Source organism: Dermacentor albipictus, chromosome 1 (genome assembly GCF_038994185.2).
Source record: "Dermacentor albipictus isolate Rhodes 1998 colony chromosome 1, USDA_Dalb.pri_finalv2, whole genome shotgun sequence".
NCBI lineage: Eukaryota > Metazoa > Arthropoda > Arachnida > Ixodida > Ixodidae > Dermacentor > Dermacentor albipictus.
In genome coordinates, this window is record NC_091821.1 from 321,305,238 (window position 1) to 321,330,188 (window position 24,951).

At 47.7% G+C, this 24,951-nt stretch overlaps 1 protein-coding gene and 1 long non-coding RNA gene across 4 annotated transcripts in view; one reads left to right on the forward strand and one right to left on the reverse strand.

Annotated features, from left to right (window-relative positions):
* LOC139054524 (uncharacterized) overlaps positions 1–23,834 on the reverse strand; it is a 40,066-nt gene extending 16,232 nt beyond the window's left edge. The window contains exons 1-2 of the long non-coding RNA XR_011511305.1: positions 23,774–23,834; positions 21,987–22,246 (exon numbers count right to left, since the gene is read on the reverse strand). This is a non-coding gene — a long non-coding RNA (uncharacterized lncRNA). The remainder of the gene's footprint in view (positions 1–21,986; positions 22,247–23,773) is intronic.
* Positions 1–24,951, forward strand: part of HDAC4 (histone deacetylase 4) — a 337,065-nt gene that overhangs the window by 116,597 nt on the left and 195,517 nt on the right. Inside the window, exon 1 of one of the 3 annotated variants that reach the window (XM_065453153.2) lies at positions 19,589–19,704. The exons of the other annotated variants lie outside the window; for them this stretch is intronic. The gene's annotated coding sequence lies outside the window, so the exon portion shown is untranslated. Of the gene's footprint in view, positions 1–19,588; positions 19,705–24,951 lie in introns of those variants that run through there. 3 annotated transcript variants of the gene reach the window in all.

Here is a 24,951-nt window from a genome sequence, read left to right on the forward strand (position 1 = left end):
AACCCCATGCGCATGCGCTAAAAAAGAGAGAGGCGCGCGATTGGCTGGGCCAGTAGCTACGTCGTTGCTCTCCGTCGCAGCCGAGCGCGCGCGCAGCGGTTTCTCTCCGGCTCCGAAATGGGTAGGCAACGCGTCACCGTACTCCTGAGGAGCAGGCAGCTTTCGATCAGCAACGCCGCAAGCAGAACCGCGAACGAGCTCGTCTACGCCTTGCCGATGCTGCAGTTCGGGCTGCAGTTCGGGAACAGGCTCGTGCAGCCGAGCGCAAACAGCAAGTGTGTACTGAGGATCCAGCAGCCTACCAAGCCGTCGTTTAATTAACCGTTGAGCTTAACGCAGTGATAAACACCGGGGCCGCATGTTTCAACTTCTCTGGTTAACCATCTGTACGGAGTGCTTGGTTGGTGATCTTATTCTGTTGGAAATTATCTTGGTGTATATTTTATACAATACTGAAAGCAAGCTAATGGGCGCACAATTTTTCAATTCTTTAATGTGTCCCTTCTTATGGATTAGCATAATATTGGCGTTCTTCGAGTTCTCTGGTACACTTGAAGGGATTGTGTATAAAGGGCCACAAGCTTTTCAGGCATGATATCTCCTCCATCTTTGAATAAATCGACTGTTAGTCCACCTTCTCCTGCCGCTTTCCCACGGGTCATGTTTTGTAAGGCCCTCCTAACTTCATCCCTAGTTATAGAAGGAGCCTCTGTAACCTTTTCATTACTACTTCGAATGGAGGTATCGTGGCTGCTTTGGGTATTTGTACAGGTCACTATAGAATTCTTCCGCTGTTTTTACTATATCTTCTAAATTGTTGATTATTTTGCCCTGTTTATCTTTCAGTGCATACATATTGGCTTGACCTACGCCAAATTTTCTTCTCACTGATTTTATGCAGCGTCCACATTTTACTGCTTCCTCACTCTTTCTTACGTTATAATTTGGAATATTCCTTATTTCCTCCTTGTTGATTAGTTGTCACAGTACTGCGAATTCTATCTGATCTCTTGAGCTGGACACTCTCATTCTTTGACGTTTCTTTATTAGGTGCTTTGTTACTTGGGAGAGCTTACCTACTGGTTGCCTTGGTGCCTTACCTCCGACTTCGATTGCTGCTTCTGAATCCAGCCTAGTTACGGTTTCGTTCGTTGCCTCTACGTCATCTTTGTCTCTCGGTTCTAGGGCGGCAGATTTGTTTGCAAGTGCCAAAATGAATCTATGCTTTTAGCCTTACTGTATCTAGGTTGGACTGTTTGTTCTTGACCAATTTTACTCTTTCTCTCTTCATATTGAACGAAATCCTAGACCCACTAACCTATGATTACTGCACTTTACCCTACCTAACACTCCTACATCTTGCAGTATCCTGGAATCGGCAGAGAGTATGAGATCTGCTTCATTTTTTTTTTCTCCATTAAGGCTTTTCCAGATCCACTTCCTGTTGCTACTCTTCCTGAAGAAGGCATTCATTATTCAGGTCTTATTCCTTTCCTCGAATTCTGCCAACATCTCTCCTGTAGTGTTTCTAGAGTCGATGCCGTAGTTGCCAATTGCTTGTTCACCAGCCTGCCTTTTCTCCACTTTTGCATTGAAGTCGCCCATGACCACAGTATACTGAGTTTGCACTTTTCGCATCATTAATTGAACATATTCATAAAACTGTTCTATTTCTTCGTCGTCGTCACTGGAGATTGGAGCGTAGGCTTGTACTACCCTTATTATGTACCTCTTGTTAAGTTTTATTACGACTACAGCTACTCTCTCATTACTGCTGTAGAGTTCATCAATGTTGCCCGCTATGTCCCTATGGATTAGAGGTCCTACCGCGTATTGTCTCTTATCTGGATGTCCTGTGTAGCAAAGGACGTGGCCGTTAGTCAGCACTGTATAAGCCTCACCAGTTCTTCTAACCTCACTAATGCCAATAATATCCCGCGCAATGCCTAAAAATTCCTCAAAGAGTCCTGCTGGGCTGGCTTTGCTAGAAAGGGTTCGTGTGTTGAACGTTCCAGGTTGTTTCCAGTGATGGCCTGTCCGGGTCCAGAGATTCTTAGCACCCACTGCCGCGTGTGCTCCGCAGTCGCTTGGGACTGAGCGCCATGGTTTGATTGTAGGGTTCATGAAGGAGGTAGTGCCTGAATACTGCACCGGGGACGTCAATTCCTGTTATGTTGAGGGCGTGTCTTTGTTTAATCTTAATAGGCCTTCCTAATTTGGTTTCACCTGTTGTAGTATAGCCCCAGTGGCACTAGTCTTTCTTTTTTTTTCCGGTGTCAGGCGCTACTCCAAGCCTGAAAATGTAGTGTAATGGACTACTTTCATTGGATTATTAAACCATGCTGCTGGCCTTATAATGACGTTCAGAACCCACCAAGCCGCGCTCCAACGAGCCGCATGAATGACACGTAATTCGGTCAAGTGGGTACTGAGTGACATGTGCATAAGTGGCCATCATATACCATTGAATGAAGTTAAAAGAGGTATATATACACACAGAAACTTTTGTACATAACAGTTAAATAACATGACATGCAATACAGTTCTTTTGCCTGCTTCATATGTTTCTGTGTGAAGCATTTTTTAGATGCTTCTTTATATAACTGTTCTCATGAATGTGTCCTTTTTTTTTAATATGCATGCATTGACGAGAAGGATGCATACATGAGAGTTGGAGAAACGACGCTGATTTGTTTAGAAGGTGCACGTAGTTAACGTTGAGTCAAGTTCGGTAGTGTCGACTTGGAGGCTGTAGGTAAATTTGAGAAGAGTCGAGCTACGGTGGTTTCTGCGAGGATGGGGCACGTTGGATGGTGTGAAAGCTAATTTAGTTCAGTGTTAGTTTAAATTAGTTAAGGTTTTGACTAGTACAGGGCGAAGCGGAAATCTGGCGACATTGCGATTTTTCAAGTGTTTGCATGAAGTGCATAACATTGCGGATAGGCTAGTACGTTGTTCTGCAGTAGCATCCAACACAGTCGACTTGTTTTGGTGTACATATTGTCATTGCAGACATTTCATTCAAGAGGCACGGTGGGGTGCCTTGCGATAAATGTCACTCCAGGACACTAAATACTTTCTGTGCCGCTATGTAACGAAACTCTTTCTGCCATGTCGTGACTGCGAAGTGTCGCGTCAGCAGAACCGACACGCTTATGTGTTTTACTTGCGAATGGCTCGACTCGGCGATACGGAAAACATTCCCTTTAGTGGAGGCAGTGGGAATGTACTCTTTTATGCGCAAGTTATCACCCAATGCTACAACCTATGCATAAACCTGTGTGAAACAAAGTCCTGCACTCTTTCGCCTTATGCCGCTGTATAAGGCAGAGGTGAGCGGCAGCCAAACGTTAAGGGAGGTAAACACTAACATGGGTTTAGATAACGTAACGGTGATATTCCACTGCTATTACTATTCGCACTTCGTCAGTGGTCCGAGCGGCGCTGCTGCCATGTATCACTGGGAACGGTGGATGGTGAGACACGAATAGGATCGAGCAAAAGGAATCGTTATATCATATACCGGCAACGTTCTTGTTCAGCTTTGTCGAAGAAACGTGAAAATTTCGCCTGTGAGCGTCCTAGTCGCGCAGCCACTTCATTAAAGTTTCTATGACAACTCACCAGTCATTTAGCTTTTCTTTCCTCGTGCGTGCGCCGCCCAGAAAAGTGATAGCCGGCCCGACGACCGCAGTGACTACGTTTACGTGAACCCAACTAAGGCGGGTCGGTTAAAATTTCGGGCTCATTATGCCCGACTCGACAGCGTTTCCATATGCTCGCACCTGGCGGGTCGAAACTGTTGGGACAGCCTGGGTCGAAGCTAAGACAACGCTTCGGGTTATTCGCTTCTGGATGCGAATCTACCCGCCCGCAGTTACACGTGCGCTTCAGTACATCGGGCTTCCTCAGCTCAACCCGACGCTCGTCCAGCCCAACCGACTAGCGTTTGCATGAGGACGACAGGTAAATAATGAATATCTAATTACACAAACAGAGCAAGAACAGATTTGTCCTTGGTGGGAAAACCGCTTGACTGTATTGGGAGCTGAGACGTACACAGTATGAGCGTATTGCCCTCGCCTCTGAACGATGCATGCCAGGTTGGCGCGGATGTGCCAGCATGTTTCCTGCTGTGCATTGTGTTGTATCTTTTCTCGTCGACGCTATATGGCTTAGCGCGCCTAACGTGGCTCTATTTTCTCTTTTCCTCCGCTCATATCTAGAGCACCCTTGTTATCGGCCTATCACCGTTCGCCGGGTTGGCACTTATGACGTGGAGATAATTCTAGAAAGATTGCGACCACATGCGGAGGTGTCGAGTTCGCGGCGCCCGTTGCGAAAGTTCGTGTAGTGTCATAAACGTTTTCTGAACAGCCACCTACGTATAATTCTTCCTGCACCCAGTTAGCGCGCTTAGTTCTGCCTAGATTCTCCCATCAGAATGAAGGCAATTGTATACAACTACTGATGTAGCAACGTGCTGTCATATTAAAATTAAACGCTAGCAGCCGCTCGTGAAAGCTCAGCCATACCTTCCTGTACATGTATTTTTCAATGTCCGCCCAGTCGCCCCGCAGTACATGGGAGATGCATGGTAGCCACATGGCCCACTGCAGCGGCACCACATTCCCAGTCATTAATCAGCTGTTGTTGCGGAAGCACGGACAACTTTAGCTCGGGGCTGCTGCCGCTTCGTGGCCGGTTGGCCCGATATTTGTCTTTTTTATTACGTGCTATCACGTGCCAGGAAAGATGGCGTGAATTTAACCGCGTCACTATAATCTGTGACCAATTGCAGGGAAAGTGGCGCCCTGTCAGTGGCACCCAGTTTTGGCTTCACTGGACTGGCACAGAAGAAATGTGGTGGCTGAGCATGCGAGAGTTTGCCACCTGCTTGCACGTATCATCTGTTAACTGGCTGGCCGCCGCATCGGCGTGCATGTGCTTGGTGTGCTCACGAACGCGACTCGGCAAGTTCGTTCTCGTGAGCCAACACAGCAGTGGCTCGACATGCGCCGTCGACCTGCGCCGGACGCTTGTTTTTTTTCGTGCGCTTCGAGTGCACCAATAGCTCTCCCGCATTTTTGGGCTTTGTTACGTGATTCCAACTGAACGAATGAGCTTTTGAATGAATGAGAATGAACTCGGAGAATATGAATTCTCCGAATGGAACTCTGAGAATGAACTCGGAGTGTGTTCTCGAACTTTTAATTGTTCACCGCGCGGACCTCACGAGTGCGCTGTTCAGCAGAATCTCATCGTTGTGAACGCGGTTGCCGCGAATATTGGTGATATGAATTTTGGCGCTGACTCGAAATTTCTGTTTGGTCATGTGATTAGTTCGTTTCTGGGCCATTCCGTGAGGCACGAATGGTCTCGCGTGTCAACCACTGCATGAGCCGCCCACTCGTTCCGAGCTCGGAAAGTATGCGGGCTCGTAGCGATTTCTCGTAGCAAGAGAAAGAAAGACGGGAGGCCCTGCCTTCGAATCCCCGAGCACTTCACGATGCGAACGAGCGCACGCCCGGGGGCCGTGATATCGCGATAACGGCGCGTGATGCGCGTCACACCGCGCGCGCGGGCAACACGGACGAACGAAGATAACACGTCCGCAAAACAGCCTCAGTGACTATTATAAATATAGTTGCGAACGGCTGCGGGCTCCTGCACTGCACTGGCCTCGTAGAAAAACGCTGGCCGACTGCTGGGAAAGACCCCCAGCATCGCCGCGCGCTCTTCCGCTTGGCGGCCGTGCCAGATCCGAACGCCGCCTCTGGCGCCAGCCACACGCGACGGCCATCGAGGCACCCCGTGGACTGACGTCAAAACGACGTCACGCGATTTCCCTGCCGGCGCTGCCGTCTACGCAGTGTGTCGCGCGCGCGCTTTTTATTGCGTCACTCGTTGGAGTCTTGTGAGCGGGCCCGCATTTCTCCGCTTTATTATGTTGTTCCCTCTCGTTTCATTTCCGCAGATTTCGTTGTTTTGCGCAAGATTACGCGGAACTCGGCGTGTTTATTTGCGCGGCTATCTACATGCTCACACGCGAGCTGGAAGTGTCACGCGCCTCTGTTTTCGAGAGGCGCTGGTTCTGAGACGCCGCTGTGCTCGTAGGGCAGCGTAAAACCGGCTGCGTCATCCCGAAAGAAATGTCAATACGGGTGTCGCTTTCTGGGTCGAGTCGCAGAGCCGGTGCCAAGTTTACGGTGCGAGAGAAAGACCTCGACTCTTTGGGAAACGGGCGCGAGCCGAGCGTGGTTTTCGTCTTTTAGGGCATCCACGCAGCGTTGCTGAATATGTATGTTGCAGTTTTATTCCAGAGTCTGGGCGTAAAAATAGTACCCGCTATAGCGAAGAAGCTTCGTCGTAAAGCGCGTTCCGTCATGGAAATGCTGCAATAAAAACATCCGCCTGCTACAGAGGCGTCCGGCAGCTGTGCGCTTTTTCACATTGGTGAGAGACTGGCCAGGCCGCAGTATAGTAGCGGTAGCAAATAACAATAATAATAATAATAATAATAATAATAATAATAATAATAATAATAATAATAATAATAATATTAATAATAATAATAATAATAATAATAATAATAATGTAATAACTGCTACGAAACCACGTAGACAATAAAGATGACTGGTGCTCCTATTCCTTTGTGTTGCGGTGTCATGATTACAATTAATCATAAGTATACCACAAACAACTACCGCGGTTACCAGTTGTTTTGGGTGTTTATTAACAGTTACCAGGAACAACCTATCGCAGATTGTACCGGCGCCACTTGGCACAATACTTGAAGTACAAATACCTGAACCAGACAAGAAATGAGACCGCGCTGTGGTTGCTTAGGGGCTCTGGTGTTGGGCTGCTGACCACGAGGTCGCGATATCGAATCCCGGCCACGGCGGCCGCATTTCGATGGGGGCGAAATGGGAAAACACCCGTGTACTTAGTGTTAGGTGCACGTTAAAGAACCCCAGATGGTCCGAATTTTCGGAGTCCCCACTACGCCGTGCCTCATATTTGGCACGTGAAACCCCATAATTTTTTTAGGCAATGACATGAATGTGGAAAAGAAAGAAAGAAAGAAAGAAAGAAAGAAAGAAAGAAAGAAAGAAAGAAAGAAAGAAAGAATGCTCGCTTCCGCGGTTCCTTCGCATGGAGCGAACTCGTTTACTGCACCAGTGCAGCAGACTCTCAAGGATGACACCCCGCCATATTGATTGCTTGCTTTCCCCTTAAATAATGGCGCTATCTTCATAAAGAAAGCATCCAATTGCTCTTGTTTTTCTGTCCAAACACTTGCTCATACCCGCTATGAGGCATTGGCCAAGAAGCAGGTAGTTTCAAGTGTTCTTATAATGATCATAACAAAAACTAAATTTGCATAGTGTGGGTTAAGGAAAGGAAAATTTGAAATGAGAAAAAAAAGCATTACTGTTAAGAATATTGAGATGAAATACTTTAACATTAAGAAACGAAATAATAGAAATAACGGCATCATTTTGCCAATGATGATGATGATGATGATGAAGAAGAAGAAGAAGAAGAAGAAGAAGAAGAAGAAGAAGAAGAAGAAGAAGAAGAAGAAGAAAACCTCATATTACGGCTCATACCCACACTGGGGGATTGGCCAAGAATTGTGTGCCCAAACATTTACTTAATATTTCGAAGTGTTACATATTCGATTAAAAAAAAAACAAATAACGAAAGAACGTTCAAGAAGTTATTCGTTTAGTTGACTGCATGTTACCGCAAACGACATTAAACACTTTGCCAATGCATATACAACGTCGTTTTCCTCCGCTACACGTATCGCTTCCTGTGGCCTTTGAAGCACGCATGCACGCACTGCACGTGTGACATGCGAATCGCCAGCCGCAAGTAGTAGTAGTGGGAAACGTTTATATGAAAAGATAACGAGTGTTGAAGCTGGTGGAGCTTCTTCGCTCGTCTCCTGTTGGCAGGCTGCTTAGTCCACCACAAACCCAGCAGCGCAGAGACTATCTGCTGCGCCCACCCTATAAGCAGCCGGAGCTGTTCGCGCGGATCTGAGCCCGGTCGGCGCTGCTTCCCGCGGGTCAGGGGCGGGCTTGAGTGCGGCCGCGAGGCTGGGCGTATCTAGGCGCGCATGCCCAAGCTGCGTGACAAAAGGAGGCGTATTCATCACAGTGAGGACGTCTATACAATGGGATGCATAACACGGTATAGGCTAATGTTAGTATTAGTAGCGCAAAACGGTTGCTCAGTGGTTAGGGCGTCCGGCGCCCAGCTGCACAAGGCCGCATAGTTCGATCCCCAGTGGTGGGGCGAATTCTTCGTTTCCTCGAGCCGATATAGCGAGACCCGAAGTAGTAATTGGTCGTTTATTTTCACAATTACGCGAAGAAAAGGCTAGTAAGGAAATCACTGCTGATTGGGCTGTAACCTGTCCAGCTACATCCGATGGCAGCTGAACAGCGGTCAGCGAGAGGAGGGCAGGAAAAACGATATTCGTCCTTCGTCGAGGGCTGCTGCTGCGAGCAGTTCTTCCGGTGACATGCGGGCGTGCACTGTAAAGCCGAATAGGTATCCGGTCTCGGACTATATAGGGCTGCATGCAGGTACCGCACTGAGGTGTTTGTGGGTATATAGATGTCTAAGCGATGCACCCGTCTATCCACCCCTCTCTTCTCTATTTACAACCTGTTGTTTCACTACGTCTTCATATATATTGCCCACCGTAATTTTGACACCACGCGCGCCTGTCATTTCTCGCACCTGATTCATCTGTCGTCGCAATGTTGTTGTTGTTGTTGTTGCCTCAAACATGCCGCCGGCGAGACTGGAAGTCCAAACTTCCTCGTCGCTTTCGGCAGGGTGCATGGTATGCACGGCGCGCCTGCTACAGCGCGCTGAGGGCGCAGCTGGGTGCAAGCTTAAAGTTTGCCCCGTTAACGCAGCGCATGGACTGACCCAATCAATAGCGTCAAAAATGGACGCTAATTTCCTTGCGTGCGCGACGGCGTCTACCTTGTTTCCATCCGTATCACGTTCTAAGGAAAAAAACATATGCACCGCAAATCCCGATCCAAGCCAACGAGATTCTTCTTATAGGTGATGCAATACATGTTGGCACGCTGGTCACCACCGCTTGTTGGCGCTATATAGGAAATTGGCCGGCCACATGTCTGAAATCCGCGGAACCTTCCCTACTCTCGTAATGATGGTAATGATAAAGCCTTGTCTGGGTGAATACAGAAACAAAAGACACATATCTCGATGCATCTCTCCTTCCCGCTTCTGCCTATCTCTGATACCTTTTTTCTACTATTCGCTCATGCTGCGTATACCGATAAAAACAGCGAGTGAACCTTTGCGCTTGATTACATCTCGATGGTAAGATGTCCCACCAAAGCTACGGGTTTTCTGTGAGCACGTCGATGAATCAGCTCTTATTGGAAACAAGCCTACTTGTATGGGAAAAAAAAGGAATAAACGAATATACAAAGAAAAAAAAAAGCTTTGGCTCGTCGAGTGCGAATGGCTCCTCGAAAGCTTCTTAGTGCCAATGCTTGACGCCACACGCGCGAGTCTCGCGAGAATATAATAGTTGGAATTAGCCAGTCTTCTTCCTGGTCCTCCGCAACTCGGTGACCAAGAAAAGAAAGCGAAACGTGCCAAGTCGTCTTTCATCATTCATTATAATAATGACGATAACCTCAAAGCGTGGCGCATATCCACTAAGTGGAATTGACAATGAGTCGAGTGACGCATACAAAACTGCATTAACTGAGTGTAGATTTAAAGCTCAAAAGAGCAACCGAGAAAGACAGACGATGTACGATTGGGAATAGTCAAACGTGGATGACTCAGGTTGGGTCAGAGCTGCTTGCTTTAAGGCCAAGGTATGCAGGACGGTCTTCTTTCTTATCCCTGGAACCGTAAGACGCACTTGAGGTTGTTTTAAACATCACAAAGCTGAGGTTGAACATGCTGAGGGTGTGAAGCCCGATGGTAAGGAGGCACGATGGATGCTGACGTTGTTGGAGAAGGACGCCTGTGGTCGTCGTTCTGGCATGAATTAAGAAAGTGCAATAATATGCTATGTGCCTGATCATATGCATTGTGCTATTAATTTCTTCTGAGTTTTAATAATGGCTGGCTACTGTATGTAGTGTTGTGCAATAAAATAATATGCCACAGCAATTATTGCGTGCCTTGCAGAACAAATTGAATATATCTTTCTCAGTCAAAACATCATGGCAGGCTGAAAACAATAAACTGCAATTTTTCTTTTTGTGGTGACGAAGTGTGTAAATTGTGAAAATAACCTGTTTATATATTTCTGATACTATGCAAATGAGCTGCTCCCATACATTCGAATAAGTGCTTCAACAGTATGACTTGGCAAAGGGCAACGAAATACTCCTATTAAAACCCTCTAATTCTCAAGCTTGTATTATCTGACGGTATGTCATCTCATTAATGTAAAGAAAGGCAAACTTGATATGTGGAAACCAGTTACAATATAACATGGCCCTTGCACTGTGAAAATGTTTTGTAGCAATACACTCAACGTGAAGGCCTCCGGATGCGGTGTTGATGCATCAAAACAACCTAGAATAATGGAGGTGCTCCATGGGCTAGATTTGGCAGAATCAAGAATTGGGGGGAGACAAGATACGAATTACATACATTTTGGCTATTCTAGTTTTTCTTTTTTTTGTGAGTGCTACAGGTGTTTCAATTCCGCTTTGCTGATTTTTTCAGAACCCACTTTGTCACGTTTCTCTCATGCACCAACAAGCATAATTATATTGACACGGATGCTTTATCTGTATCCGGTTAGCGTATTTCACCGGCTAAAAAATGTTAAACGTTATCGCTCGGTGCAGGATGCGCCTGAACGTATCGCAAGTTTCGCGAATGCTATCGATGGTTCTGTCTGTTGTCTACGAACATTGCTAATCTGATTGCATACGCGACACGAATTGTGTTGTAGTTTCTGGAAGGCGCGCGGGCACCAGAGATTAGGCTGTAACTTTCGACGACTGATGTATGCAAACCGACGCGCTTGACCCGCAGATGAGATTTTCTACGATTGCCGACCTTGCTCGCCGCTATCGTTGCGATTGATCCGGCACTATTTATTTACCGTCACTACTACGTGGCAATATTTCCAACACAGATTTTTTTCAGTTATACATAGCACGCCTAATTCTTACATAGTTGGCTGTGCAATAAGGTACCAAAAAATGAAATGGTACAACAGTTTTTGATATATGGCATCATCGTGCAGGTGTTTGCAAAGCGATCTTGCAGGCAGACGACGCGCGTGCGCTGATGTCGATATTTTGTAAACTATTGTTACTTCAAAAATAAAAACAAGCTGTTGCGGCAGGTGTATATTCATTATTCAAACGTGTTTTTTATATCTAAAAGCACATACAGATCACTAACTTATTGTTTCAAGCTTAGTTTACAGCAGGCTGTTTTAGGCCGAACTTTGACGGATGAAGACGGAATAGTCCAGCAACAGTGCGCCGCAGCCGAGGAGCGAGCTTCGGCGCGCGTCTCCTTTCCCTCCAGCCGAAGCGAAGCGACGCGTTCGCTTGCCAGCGCGCGCCGAAGCTTTCGGCGCGTGCCAGTGGTTGGGGCATAAGAAGTCGCTTGTTGCCCCCGCCGGAGTCTGTTTTGTTGTTTTATCGAAATTTCATCGCCTGCTTTGCCGTGTAGCGCTTCTGCAGGCCGCAAATCCGCAATCTTATTTCCATGTTTACAATGTCGCGCCCCATTGGGCATATATTGCAGTAAATAGCAATAATGGGTATAATTAAGTAACGGATATAATTAAGTCATTTCTGCTGCTCCTTCAGCTTCGTTATAACGAGGTTCGACTGTAGATGTTTTACCTGCGAGAAAAAAAAAAGATGGCGCATCCGACTGGGTGCGCACAAGCCCCTATATAATTCCCACCTGCTCGGCACGTGCTCTTGCCATTGCACGCGAGCGCACGTACACATAAGTGTGACGGGCACGCGACGCTCATCGTGATCGTCCACAGAAAAGTACCATTAGCTGAAGGAGTGCTTGAGTTGACGGAGCGTGTATGTAGATATATTAAACCAGTTATTGAGGGGGAAAGGGATGAGCATGATACGTATACATCCGTCTCATAGCACTTGCATGTTTAAAAGCGTCATATATTTTTACGGAGAACAGATTTTCGAAAAAGTACAGGTCTACCTGACTCCCTGCTTTTCACAGAGATTTCACAGCGGGAGAAAAAAAATCAGAAAAAGAAAACTGTACGGCGGTAGTTTTGTGTGAACGTTTGTAGTCGGTAAGCGGAATTAGAGACGGACGGACGGGAAAAAAAAAAAAACTATTGGTAGAAACACCTGCGAGGTTGCCAGCCCGGGCTCTGGCCACCCGGGCGTTATGTGCGGTGAGGCATAGGCTTTCCACCGCTGCCCGAGCCCGCTGGATTGCCCATAGTTGGTCGCGTAGATCCGACGCGCCGACTGTATACGTTGAAGTGGAAAATTACGTGAACGTCCTTGGTGGATTACGTGCAGGTGTTACCGCGGCAGCATCTGCGTGTTCTCGCGTTCGTTTTATAATAGCATAACCGCTTCGCTCTGGAACCGAGCCTGCGAGACGACGCACGTTCTCTCTTCTGCGAGGTCTATTCTTAACGCACTGTCGCCAGCGGCTCGAGCGCATATACGCGATTCGCGGTGCTGCCATTCATTGCACTTCGAAGCTGCAAGCGGTCGCATTAGGAGGAGATAATTTTGCGCGTCAAACGTCTGGTCGGCCGCTCGATAATAGTTGAATGGTTTTCGAATGCATAGTTTTGACAGCCCGTGCACGAAACAAGCGGGATGTGCTGTTAGCTGTATTATATGCTGGCCGATTCATCTTCATTGGAGTCAACAGTGTGTATCATAATGCTCCTTACTCACGGACAGCTTTTCTGTTGCTATGCAGGAAAAGCTGCATTTCGCAAAGCTTTTCGTTCACCAGTTCCGTTTCCCATTGGCCGGCTGGTTCGTTCATAATATGTCGAAAGTTACAAATGGCTGGCACTTACTCTAACGAGCAGTTCTAGCGTAATAACTTTTTTTTTTTTTGACCTGTGTGTATGAATACGGACCCGGCCCACACGCCTAGTCCGGACCAGTTGATATCGGTTTTATTTTGCTATCTACAACGCCAATGTGAAAAGGAAAGCTTTTAAATACATAATTTAGCTTGTTTTTGTATCGCATTGGAACAATCAAAACAGTCTTAGAAGGCAAGACACATATTTATTATGTAATATTCTCGTGCTCTCTCTCGAGTTGAAACGAACAAACTTAGCCCATTTAAACATGCTTTAACTCGCACTTTAACGTCTCCGTCAGTTCTTGATTCTTATTTTTTCAATGTGGTCAGCTAGATTTAGAGTTGTTTGAAGCGATGATGAAACTTACCGAACAGGGCCCGCATTCACCAAGCGTTCTTGCGCTTCAATTGTTCGTATGCAGTCTTGTTGTCCAGCATATTATCAGTGAAGGCGGCCGGCCAGTGACAGACAGTTCTTGCGAAGGGAAAGCTTTGTGCGCTACATACGGTGCGTACTTACGGTTAAAACGACGTTTTATATTCTTTATCCTCGTTGTCAAAGCCTGAGCATGCTAGCAATCCCATGGCTTTTTGTTGTGTTAGTACATACGATGGCTACATACGCTTTTCGAAACCTCATCGTTAATAGAACCAGGCACGTACCCAGGGGGGGGGGCCCGGGGGGGCCCGGGCCCCCCCCCCCCCCCGAAATCAAATGGCATACCCCCCCCCCCCCTCCCCACCCACGCCACCACTCCCCACACGTTCCTAAAGGGCCGCCAGATTAACGTTGAGACTTGGCAGCTGTTCATCAGTCAGCATTATGGTGCCCTTTTCACTCCTTTTAGATGGCGGTAGTTATCGGCATCTCTTGTAATGTGAAGGACAGTTTTCTCATAGATTCCGCACCCGCGCGATTAACTCGAGGTTCGTTCAGTTGTCTCACTTTCTGTCACCGTCTATTCAACCGTCACGCGCATAGCTGTTGCTTTTGTTAGTTCAACCTTCTTTGTTTAGGCTGATCCTGGGACCAGGAGAGGGATGCGGCTGTTACTCAGCTGGTCTGTACTCTCATGGAACGAGTTGCGGATGTAGAAAACGCCAATTGCGTTTAACTTTTTCCTTTGCTTCATTATTTCCTTGAGGTACGGCCCGCCGCGACGCTGGCAGATGCCCGGAACCATATACACGGGATATGGGTTAGATAAGGCGGAAAATAAAATAATGGGAAGGAGCGTCCATCATGAAACCCTGCAATAACCCTTAAACCAATAAGCAAGATGACTGTCGCCAGTTACCTCGTCTGTTTTTTCCTAATTGTATAGCACTTTTTGTGCAAAATTGGCAACTGGAAACAAAAATCGCAAGGAGTTGAGAAATTAAGCGATCTACTAAGGGAGAGAGCCAAGGCAACAACCAAACTGCAAGCAAAAGCGAATAATAAAAAAGTGAACCGTTGTTTATGAGAATATTTATGGATCAACATCTTTTTATTTAAAAAGCAAATAGAGAAAACGCCGCCTGAAGCGGAGAACAATTACTTGTTTTGAATGACGCTTCTACAGTTATCGGTCGAACCGCCTCACGCAGCCACTTCTCTGCTGTGCTTATGTGGGTGTTTTTCTAACCTTTCGCAGTGAGCGCAGTACGTCTAGAATCGCAGAGTCCTGCGCTCTACGCGGTTGTATGAGACTGCCAGCCGCACAGCGTTACGCAATTCGCGGAACTGTCAAAACTGATCAACGAGGTGAAAATAACTGATATTCGAAACTATAACATGAGAAACAATGAAGAAGCCGTAAAAAATGAACGCAGCCTGAAATCAGTAAATATGAAACCTGGCATAGGACAAACTATGATGTATGCACTAAAAGATAAGAAGGATAATATCATCAGCAATCTCGAAGATATAGCAAAAGCAGCGGAAAAATTCTAAGCTGACCTGTATACAGTACCCAGAGGAGTCACGATACCTCACTTAGAAAGAGCAATGAACAGGATACAGAAACTCTCCTACAACTAGCGATGAGGTCAGAAGGGCCCTGCAAGACATGAAACGACGAAGAGCGGGAGGAGAAGCTGGAATAACAGTCGATTTAATCATAGATGGAGGAGACATAATGCTTGGAAAACTGGCGGCTCTTTATACGAAGTGTCTATCGACTGCAAGGGTCCCAGAAAATTGGAAGAATGCAGACATTATACTAATCCACAAGAAAGGAGACGTTAAAGAATTGAAAAGTTATAGCACGATTAGCTAGCTCCCAGAATTATATAAAATATTTACCGAAATAAGTTCCAATAGAATAAGGGCAACACTGGATTTTGTCAACCAAGGGAATATGCTGGCTTCAGGAAGAGATACTTTACAATGGATCACATCCATGTCATCAATCAGGTTATCGCGAAATCCGCAGAGTACAATAAGCCTCTCTATGTGGTTTATACAGATTACGAAAATGCATTTGATTCAGTAGAGATACCAGCAGTCATAGAGGCACTACGTAACCAGGGAGTACAGAACGCTTACGTAAAAAGCTTGGAAAATGTTGCTACATGCATGTGGTATTTGTTTGTTTGAACGAGGCGCGTGGGCGCCATCACTCCAGAAAAGAGGAGGAAGAACGAACTGGGCTCGCACTGTGAATCTAACCGGTCAGCGCGGCAACCGTTGTTATAAACATAATCTGTAAATAGTTTCTCGTCTTACTGACTCGTCCTTCGCGTAAGAATATCTACAGAGGTTCTACAGCTACCTTAATTCTACACAAGAAAAGCAGGGAGATACCTATAGAGAAAGGGGTCAGGCAGGGAGACACAATTTCTCCACTGCGTGCTTAGAAGAATCCAAGCTATTAAACTGAGAAGGCTTAGGAGTAAAGATCGACAGTAAATATCTCAGCAACCTTCGGTTTGCCGATGACATTGTTTTATTCAACGACAGTGCAGACGAGTTACAACAAATGATTGGACACCTTAACAGAGAGAGTGTAAGAGTGGGGTTGAATATTATTATGCAGAAGATGAAGATAATGATAAATAGCCGGGCAAAGGAACAAGAGATCAGGATCTGCAGTCGGCCACTATAGAGACTGTGAATGAGTACGTTTACCTAGGTCAATTAATCACAGGGAACCCTGATCATGAGAAGGAAATTCACAGAAGAATAAAAATAGGTTAGATCGCATACGGCAGACATTGCGAGCTCCTGCCTGGAAGCTTACCATTATTATTGAATAGTGAGGTGTGATATCAGTGAACATTGCCAGTGCTGACATATGGGGCAGAGACTTGAGAGCAAGTTAAGGGCCGCGCAAAGAGCGATCGAACGAAGATTGCTAGGCATAACGTTAAGAGAGAGAAAGAGAGCGGTTTGGATCAGAGAGCGAACGGGTATAGACGATATTCTAATTGACATCAAGAGGAAAAAATGTAGCTGGGCAGGTCATGTAATTCGCCGGTTAGATAACCGTTGGACCATTAGGGTTACAGAATGGGTACCAAGAAAAGGAAAACGCAATCGAGGACGACAAAACACGAGGTGGAGCGATGAAATTAGGAAATTCGCGGGCGCTTGTTGGAAGCGGTTGGCGCAGGACAGGGGTAATTGGAGATCGCAGGGAGAGGCCTTCGTCCTGCAGTGGACATAAAACATGATGATGATGATAATGATTATGATGATGATGATGGAGGTGGTGGGCCCCCCCCGAAAAAAAATCCTGGGTACGTGCCTGAATAGAACAGTGCTATTCTGTTAAACTGAAATAGTTTAATAATAATAATAATAATAATAATAATAATAATAATAATAATAATAATACGTGCACAGCTTTTAGTAGCTTTAGCTGTGTGCATATACAAACAGCCCGGGAAAAAAAGAAAGAGTCCACCCTTCGCTTGGGCCCCTTCAAGAGAAAAAAAAAAAAAAAAACATCCCGTTGTCCTCTGCCAGATTAGATGCCGGTTTGAGCAACAGTGCACCTCGTTTGGAGTTCCACGATTTGAGCGAAAAAATATGCGTAAGCCGGAAACCAGTGGCTCGATGTGTAAACACAATCTCTCGCAGCTGTTGCTGTGTGCGTGTAAACTTGGACTCGCGCTCGATTTAGCAGCCCCCCTGACGTCATCCCCCCCCCCCCCCCCCCTCCTCCCGTGATCGATCATCCGTATCCCCGGAGCACGACCACGATGGCGAGACGAAAATCGTCAGGCTTTCTCGCTTTTCGCGCTCTCGCGCATCTCGGCGCCGTACCACCGGATTCCTGGCGCGACACTCGAGGAAATCGAGCAATTGCGATCACGTGCACGGCCGCGGAGAAAGAAGCGGCCTTGGTCAGCGTCTGACCGTCCGTCGACGGAAAGCTAAATCCGTTGCGAGCTTTCACGATTGCCCGCCGGGCACATGTCGCTGCGTATAGCCGGCGACCCTCCTCCCTCGTGCCGATGAAGTGTGCCTGACGCGCTGCATGCTGCCGTCCGCGATTTGCAGATAGACGGCCGCATTTATCCCGCTCTATTATTTCACATGCTTTCGGCATGCTGCACGACGTAGCTGGATGGATAATTAGGAAGAGGGGAGAAAAAAGAAGTTCAAGGGTACGTGAGTTGTATGCTCATGGCTCCTGGCGTCAGCTTGGCGCCTGCTATGATCGTGACATTTTTGGCACAGACTGCTTTATACAACAATTCTAATTCATGAGCTGGTCTACTCGAAAAGGCGGACTTGCACGAAAAATCGAAATACATAATCGACTAATTAACAAAAGTTCATTGGCTTTGTACAGGCCAGAAAAGACGCAGATAGAAATTCTAGCCCTGGAGTTCGCAAGGCGGATGCACATGGAAGGAATTCTCAGCATGACACCAGTTTCGCGATATTCCGAACTTTGCCGAAAAATTCATTGACGTTCCAGTTACTCTTTTAAGAAAACGTCGTTTTATGCACTGAAAAAAATAAAAATAAAAACTAATTGGAACACCAGTGCATTTCTCTCTAAAGTTCGGGAATTGAAACTGGTGACATCCTGAGATTATCCTGAGATGAGACATCCATCGCACACTTTCGGAAAGAACATCTCTAAACTAGTGTTATTCTAATAATTCGTTCCAAGTGAATACGCCTTGCGAGCTCGCCGCCTACATTGCGCAAACTGCGATATGTACCGTAAACAATTACCCAGAAAGTTAATTATCAATAATTTGTTAATTCGCAGATTCCGTATTTCGATTTATCGCACAAGTAATGTCCGCCTCGTCGAGTCATTCAGCTCACGCACTAGAATTGTGCTATCTGCCGCAGAAGATTTTAAATAATTCCATATAGTCCATAGAGAAAAAAAAAGAGAGGGAGAGAGAAATTTATTTACAGAAAGGCAGAGAGGTCGGCCTGAGCTATAACTTGCTCTGGCCTGCTACTCTACACTGGGGAAAAGGGACGTGGAGGGAAAGGGCTGATGAATGATGATGGTATAAGGAATAGATGCGTATATACAAATTCACATAGTTGTGGCATCTCTAAAGCCGTGCGTCCAGCCCAGTGGCTTGGAGAAAAGCTATAGCGGCTCTTGTTACTATAGGGCTGCGCTGTTTGCATTAGGCCAAGGACCTAAAGGAAACTCGTCTGATAGCGGTCATTTAGTATAGCGATCATTTTTGCAGTTATTTGCCGTCGACAGGCGCATTATATATTTTTTTCTTTTTCAACACTTATTACTACTGGACAGCTCACTTTGTGTTCCTTTCCTCAGATATTGGGTACGCTGCGCGGGATAAAACTGTGGCTTCTCACAATTGATGAATACAAAAGTCAGTGACGGTCACACAAAAATAGACAGATAGGCGGCTCCATACACGCACCTTACCCTCCCCTTATATACGCTCGCGCTATCACCACGTCCACACCGACCCCTTCTGTACCCTCTGCCACCACCCCAAAGCCACTCTCGATCACATTCTTTTCCTCTGCCCGGCGGATCCTCCCCCGCGGGGCCTGGAGCACCTTACTACTTGGGAGGCTTGGGAGACCCTACTGCGCTCCGAGGACCCGGCCAAGCAAGCCATTGCCACAGGCCGGGCTGCCAGCGTCATGAGCCTCCGGGACATGAACGTTTGAGTGCAGTGGGGCCGTGCGGGGGCCCAAGGACCTGCGTGTCCGCAACTCCCTTGTTTGCAATAAAGTTATCACCACCACCACCTAATGAGAAAAACGCAGCCTACATACGTAAACCGCGTCATCTGTTGTGGCGTTCTTTACCACGAGTCTTGAAATCGGCATTCTTATACTCCGCGCGGCCTCCTGTCTCTCGAAGCGGTTCCGAGCTTCCTTTATCGCATACAGCCTCCCTGTAGCGGACGGCATGTAGCAGTGACCGTAACCCATCGCGTCGCTCTTTCAAGTCACGCGTCCGTCGATAGGCGAGAGAAATAAGATCGCGCGCCGGGCGGCAACATAGCCAACGGTGGCGAAGACTGCTTTCGCTGTCGCCGGTGGGAGCGAGTGACACTAATTTCGTGCATCGTCTTTGAATTCTGGAACCGAACCACGTTCGGCGTCTTCTTAGCGCCGCTGCATCACGCCGCTGCATCGTTTGACTCTTCGATACGTAGCGTCAGGTAGGTCGAGCGTCATTCGATAACGCCATGTTTTGTGTACCGAGAGCCTGCCACTATGGCACGTCTTCTGCGCACTTCACGCACCATTCCCCGGCTGGACCGACGTTGGACGCGTTTGTAGCGGTAAAAAGGTTCGTTAGGTTGCGCGACACATACCCAAAGTTATAGGTGTACGAAGGTAAACGCTTGTCGTACTGCACGTAAGCGTGATTAGAAGCATGTACTGTTTCGGCGAGTACAACTGCTGTAGGGAAAGTGCAAAGCGAGAGACTATAAAAGGGGCAGTGCTGCACGTAACTTCACCGAGAAAGTATGCAATGCGTGGTGCATTGCTGCGCGTAACTGCCACTGACGGGACGTGTGACGTTCACTGTATGCTACCCGCCTCCTGGGTGATACAGGGGTGCCAGAGCCGGATGTAATACCGGTTACGTGGCTGCGGCCGGGGCGAGACAGGCGCGGACTGCCTGTCCCGATGTGTGTATACGCCGAAGCGGTTATATTCCCCTCGCGTGCGCCGCGTGCATGCCGCACCGGGCGCTACCGGCGTCACGCCGGACGTGCGTCCCTTCAAGGCTGCGCGGGGAGCTCGCGATGTCGACGATCCAGACGCGGTGGCGCCGCGGGCTCCTCCGCCTCTCGCGGCCGTGCGACGCCGTGGGCTGCCGGGAACGGCGTAGCTGTATCGTGCGCCGTTGCTCGATGCGCCTTCGCCCTCCCTGCCTCTCGGCGGCGCAGGGCGCCCGGTGGCGTATGCACGTACAGCCTTGGGGAAAAAAAGTATTGCAGCCACTGCGCCAGTGACGATCTTTTTAGGCGCTGTTCTGGCATGAAGATGCTTCATCGCGCTTTGCGTCGCCGTTATTAGGATGCACTCGCTAACGCCGACGGTTTTCCTTCGGTCTCATCTCGTGCACCACCGAGGTGCTTGCGAAGCCTGCAGTGCCGCTGGCGCGCTTCTCATCACGACAGCGTCCTTAAACGCCTTCAGCGCGACGCTAAACCTGTCTATCGTTTAGGTGCTTCGCCATCGGGCGAAAGGGACAATTATGTAAGCGTTGCCATGCATCAGGAGCGTCAAAGGGGAAAAAGAGTGCATGTGTGTGAAGTATCGGAAGCCGCGGTCACGTGGTAGAGGTGGAAAAGGGGGTGGAAAAGCTTAGAATAGCGTATTAATTAATTAATTAAGGCGAAAGCTTGAAACGGCTCATGGGGTGAACATTTGACCGTCCGGTGTTATGGCACCAAAATTCAATGGCACAGAAAAGCGTGTCGCGGTGTATATCCAGAGGTCAGTGAGACGTAACTTTGCCCGATGCATTGGGATAGAAAGTAATGTTTAATGAATCTGCAGTGGAGAATAGTGAAAGATGACTGGAGTATTGGTGGAGTAAAAGCAAGGATAATAAAGAGTGCATCTTGGAGCAATGTATTTTTTTAGAGCGCAGCTCCTGTGGCGAGCGTCAGCGGCGTCGCACCGCTCAAGTTACAAGTTCGCACCGCTCGGTGCGAACTTGTAACTGGTCTCAGCCGGACCGTTCGTTTCGTACTATCGTCTGCTCGCGTCATACTCTCGCTCGCGCTTGTTTCGGTTGTAACGGTTTGCGATTCTTTTGTAAACTGATCGTATGCGCGACGTGAATTGCGTAGCACTTTCTGGAATCCACACGGCACCATCGATTACACCTAAAGCTTCGACGAGCCATGTATAAAAGCCGACGCGCTTGACCCGCAGATCAGATTTTCGACGATCGCCGACTGTGCTACATGACTCTCTGAAACTCTTTGCCTCAGTATATCGCGAAATGAAAACACGTATAGAGCTGCGTCCGAATTTCGCATTAGGTAGTATCTTAATCATCGGTGATTTTTTTTTTTCATTCAGGGTAATTAGTTTGTAAACACGAGCAGTATGTCCCAAAGATTGAAAATGGGCGCAGAAGAAAGGTAAAGTGACGAGATTGGTTGCATACGCCCACCACCCTGATTCACAGGGGACGCTCATACACCACCCATCTATATATTCATTGCTTACAGCCAAACTGGCGTCGTAGCTGGCTGCGGCGAGAATAGAACACGACCGCGAGGGTGGGACCTTGGGTATCGTTCTGGTTTTCCGCTTTCTCGTATGTCTATATACCCGTACCGACGTGTACCTATACCTGTACCGCCTGCACGGTGCACGTAAACGCTTGCGCGAGATCGCTTTCCGTCCCCTACCTTACGTGTCGCTTGTGTTTGTTTCCTACGCGAGCAGCTCACTCTGCGTTGGCGCCGCCTACCTCTACACGCTCCCATGGCTGCGGCTGGGTTTGGGCAGTTTACGACGATCCGCGGTCGGATCGTCGGTCGGCGCATGGCCGCTGCCACCGACCGGCTCTTGCGTCGTTGTCGTCGCTTATCGCTCACGTGAAGCGGGCGTGATCTCTCGACGTGTGCTGGAAGGGGAGTTCTCCGCGCTGGTGGGCGGAGAGAAGGACGCAGCGTCGCGCGGTGTGTCCGGTCTTCCCCCAAGGTCTCCGCTGCTGGTGTTGAGGGATTGCTGTGGAGAGAGCGAAAAAGCCGCAGAGGAAGGAAGAGAGAGAGGGCGAAGACTGCAAACGAGAAAAACACGAGGCGCTAGCGCTCGCGTGCTGCGCGCTCTTTCACAAGCGGTTGCGCGTCGTCGCGTTCGCGAGTAAAAATAACACTCGCCCCTCCTCCTCTTCCCTCCGCCCTTTCGCGTCCGTCCGGGGCGTTTTCCTTTCCCCCCGCTGTTCGTAGCGAATGCACCACCACCACTGCCGCGCCAACGTTGACGATGGAGAATCCATTGCGTCCTGTTTCCTCGTTGCCTTATTCCACACACTGCTCTCCGATACTAATCTGAGCGCCCTTTGTTCGTTCTCTCTCTACCTTCGCACGCACACACACACCGCCGCATTCATTCTATATTCTTTCTTACTGATCACTTTTCCATTTAGACCTTCGTTGACCGCTGACTTGCTAATCCGGGCTTTTTCTTGATTTCTTTCGTTCCTTCCTTTCTCTATTTTTCCTTTTTCTTCTTGGGCATATCGCATTGTCTAACCTTTACTTCTTTGTCTTTATGTTTGAATTTTTCTCTGCAAGTAGTCACTTTCGCCGCCGTAGGGGTAAGCTACCAGGAAAAGCTGCGCTTATTACAAGTGTAGGCGGATTTAGGCCTCTCGCTTTCGCTTAGCTGGTTGTAACGTGTTCGTGCGTTTGCTGCGGTGTTTCCGTTTACTTTTGCTGGCATTCATGCACCCCCCCCCCCCCTCAAAACTACCTTCGCACGCACACGAAGAAAAATATAAAGAAATAGAGAACGAAGGATAGCTTCAAGATCATTCTCGCACCAACACGATAACTTTTTCGACGTGGCTTCCTTGAGCTGGCTGGTTCATTAATCTAATGCGTACATCTCGGTGCAAGAAAAGTAATAAATAAATAAATAAAAACGAATAAAGCGAGTGGTTTCTCCCGCTGCAGCTACTGCTGCTGTTTTCTTTTATTTCTTTTTTCACCTGAAAAGATGTGCGAGAAAGTACGAAGTGTGCAACACGGTAATTTGCTCTCATCCTATTGTAATAACGGGAGGTTTTATGAAATATGCAACGTCATACATGTGGAATTGGCTCCCAACTAACATCAAACAATGTGATATAGAGTTATATTTATTTAAGCCTGTTGAAATTACGCGCATGCTGGCCTACTATTTCTTGAGCCTTTATTTACGTGTAATATGTTATGTGTCTTTTTTTTTGTAGTCGCAGTTTTGTACGGAATATTTGAAACCGTTGTTACTTACTTGCTTTATACTTGGCAAGTCCTCTGTATTTTTGTTACGAATGTTGTATAGTAGTTATCCAGAAGGTTTCTTCTGATAGGTCTTTTTTTTTCTGAACTTCCTTTGCTAACTTTTCTCATTAAGTCTTTGTAACATGACATTGATTAGTAAACCTGAACCTGCTGAACCTGTAAATTATGCGTTCCGTATTCCTAGACGTATTCTTTAAAGGAAATTATTCGTTCGCGGCGGGCAATTTTTAGACAAGCTGCGCCATACCTTTGAGCTTGTTTCTGCCTTCGAGTCTTCGCTAGTTGTCCCCTTCATATGCTCATCCAGGTTCGGATGCGGTTAAGTTGTGGCATAGCTCCACTATGTGAGGGCGTCATTACAAGGGTAAATTTAGGCAGACGATCGATAGACTTGTCTGTGCACACCTTGTGGTAACGTTTCCTTTTATGGACAGAGGGGAACCGGCTAGCATAATTTTAATAGTGGCTGGTTCTTTATGCAGCGCCAGTCTGAAGTGCCACAATGAAGAGAAGAGCGTACGCTAAAGAAGATGAAGGCGGAAGCCTGCGCGCTCACGAGACATTGATTAAATTACTTGACATTCTTATTCGAATACGTTGTTACTTCCTACTACTTGTTTTCTCCCATCAAAGGTCGTGGGTTCTAGTGCATTAATTAACACCAAAGATCGTTGGTTCGACTGTCAAAGGTGGTACCATCAATTTTGGTGCCATTGAATTTTGGTCCCATCCAAAGGTCGCGAGTTCGACTCCCACCAAAGGCCAGGGTTTCAAGCGCCTCAATTAAGACCAAAGGCCATGGGTTCGACTCCCATCAATGGTCCTTGGTTTGACATTCAATGGTGTTACCATCAATTTTGGTGCCGTGAATTTTGGTCCCACCAATGCCTCCTTTACTAGATGCCTGCCGCGTTGTCCGGTAAACTCGGTTCCGTGCCCTCTCCCTTTTCTCGGCTCCGTGAAAAGGCAACGAGCGCCTCTCATGGCGAACACCTGCAACTTAGATTACGCGCTGCAGCCTCTGAGATTACCATGGCATCTGTCACCGTCTCGGAGGCCCGCGAGAACTCTCGCTCACAGACGTCCGCGCATATCGGCGCCATCGGCGCTACGAACGCGCCGGCGGAAGCATTCGGCCGCCGCTGCCGGAAGTTGAAAAGGCAACGAGCGCCGCCTCACGAAATATATGCCGAACTAAGGGAACCGCCGCTACAATGGGAATGCGAGCGACGCGGCGGGCATCTAGTAGAGGAGGCATTGGTCCCACCAAAAGGTCGCGAGTTCGACTGCCGCCGAAGGTCGTGGTTTCAAGTGCCCTAATTAACACCAAAGGCCATGGGTCTGACTCCCACCAACGGTCCTGGGTTCGACCATCAATGGTGGCACCATCAATATTGGCGCCATTGAATGTTGGTCCCACCACAA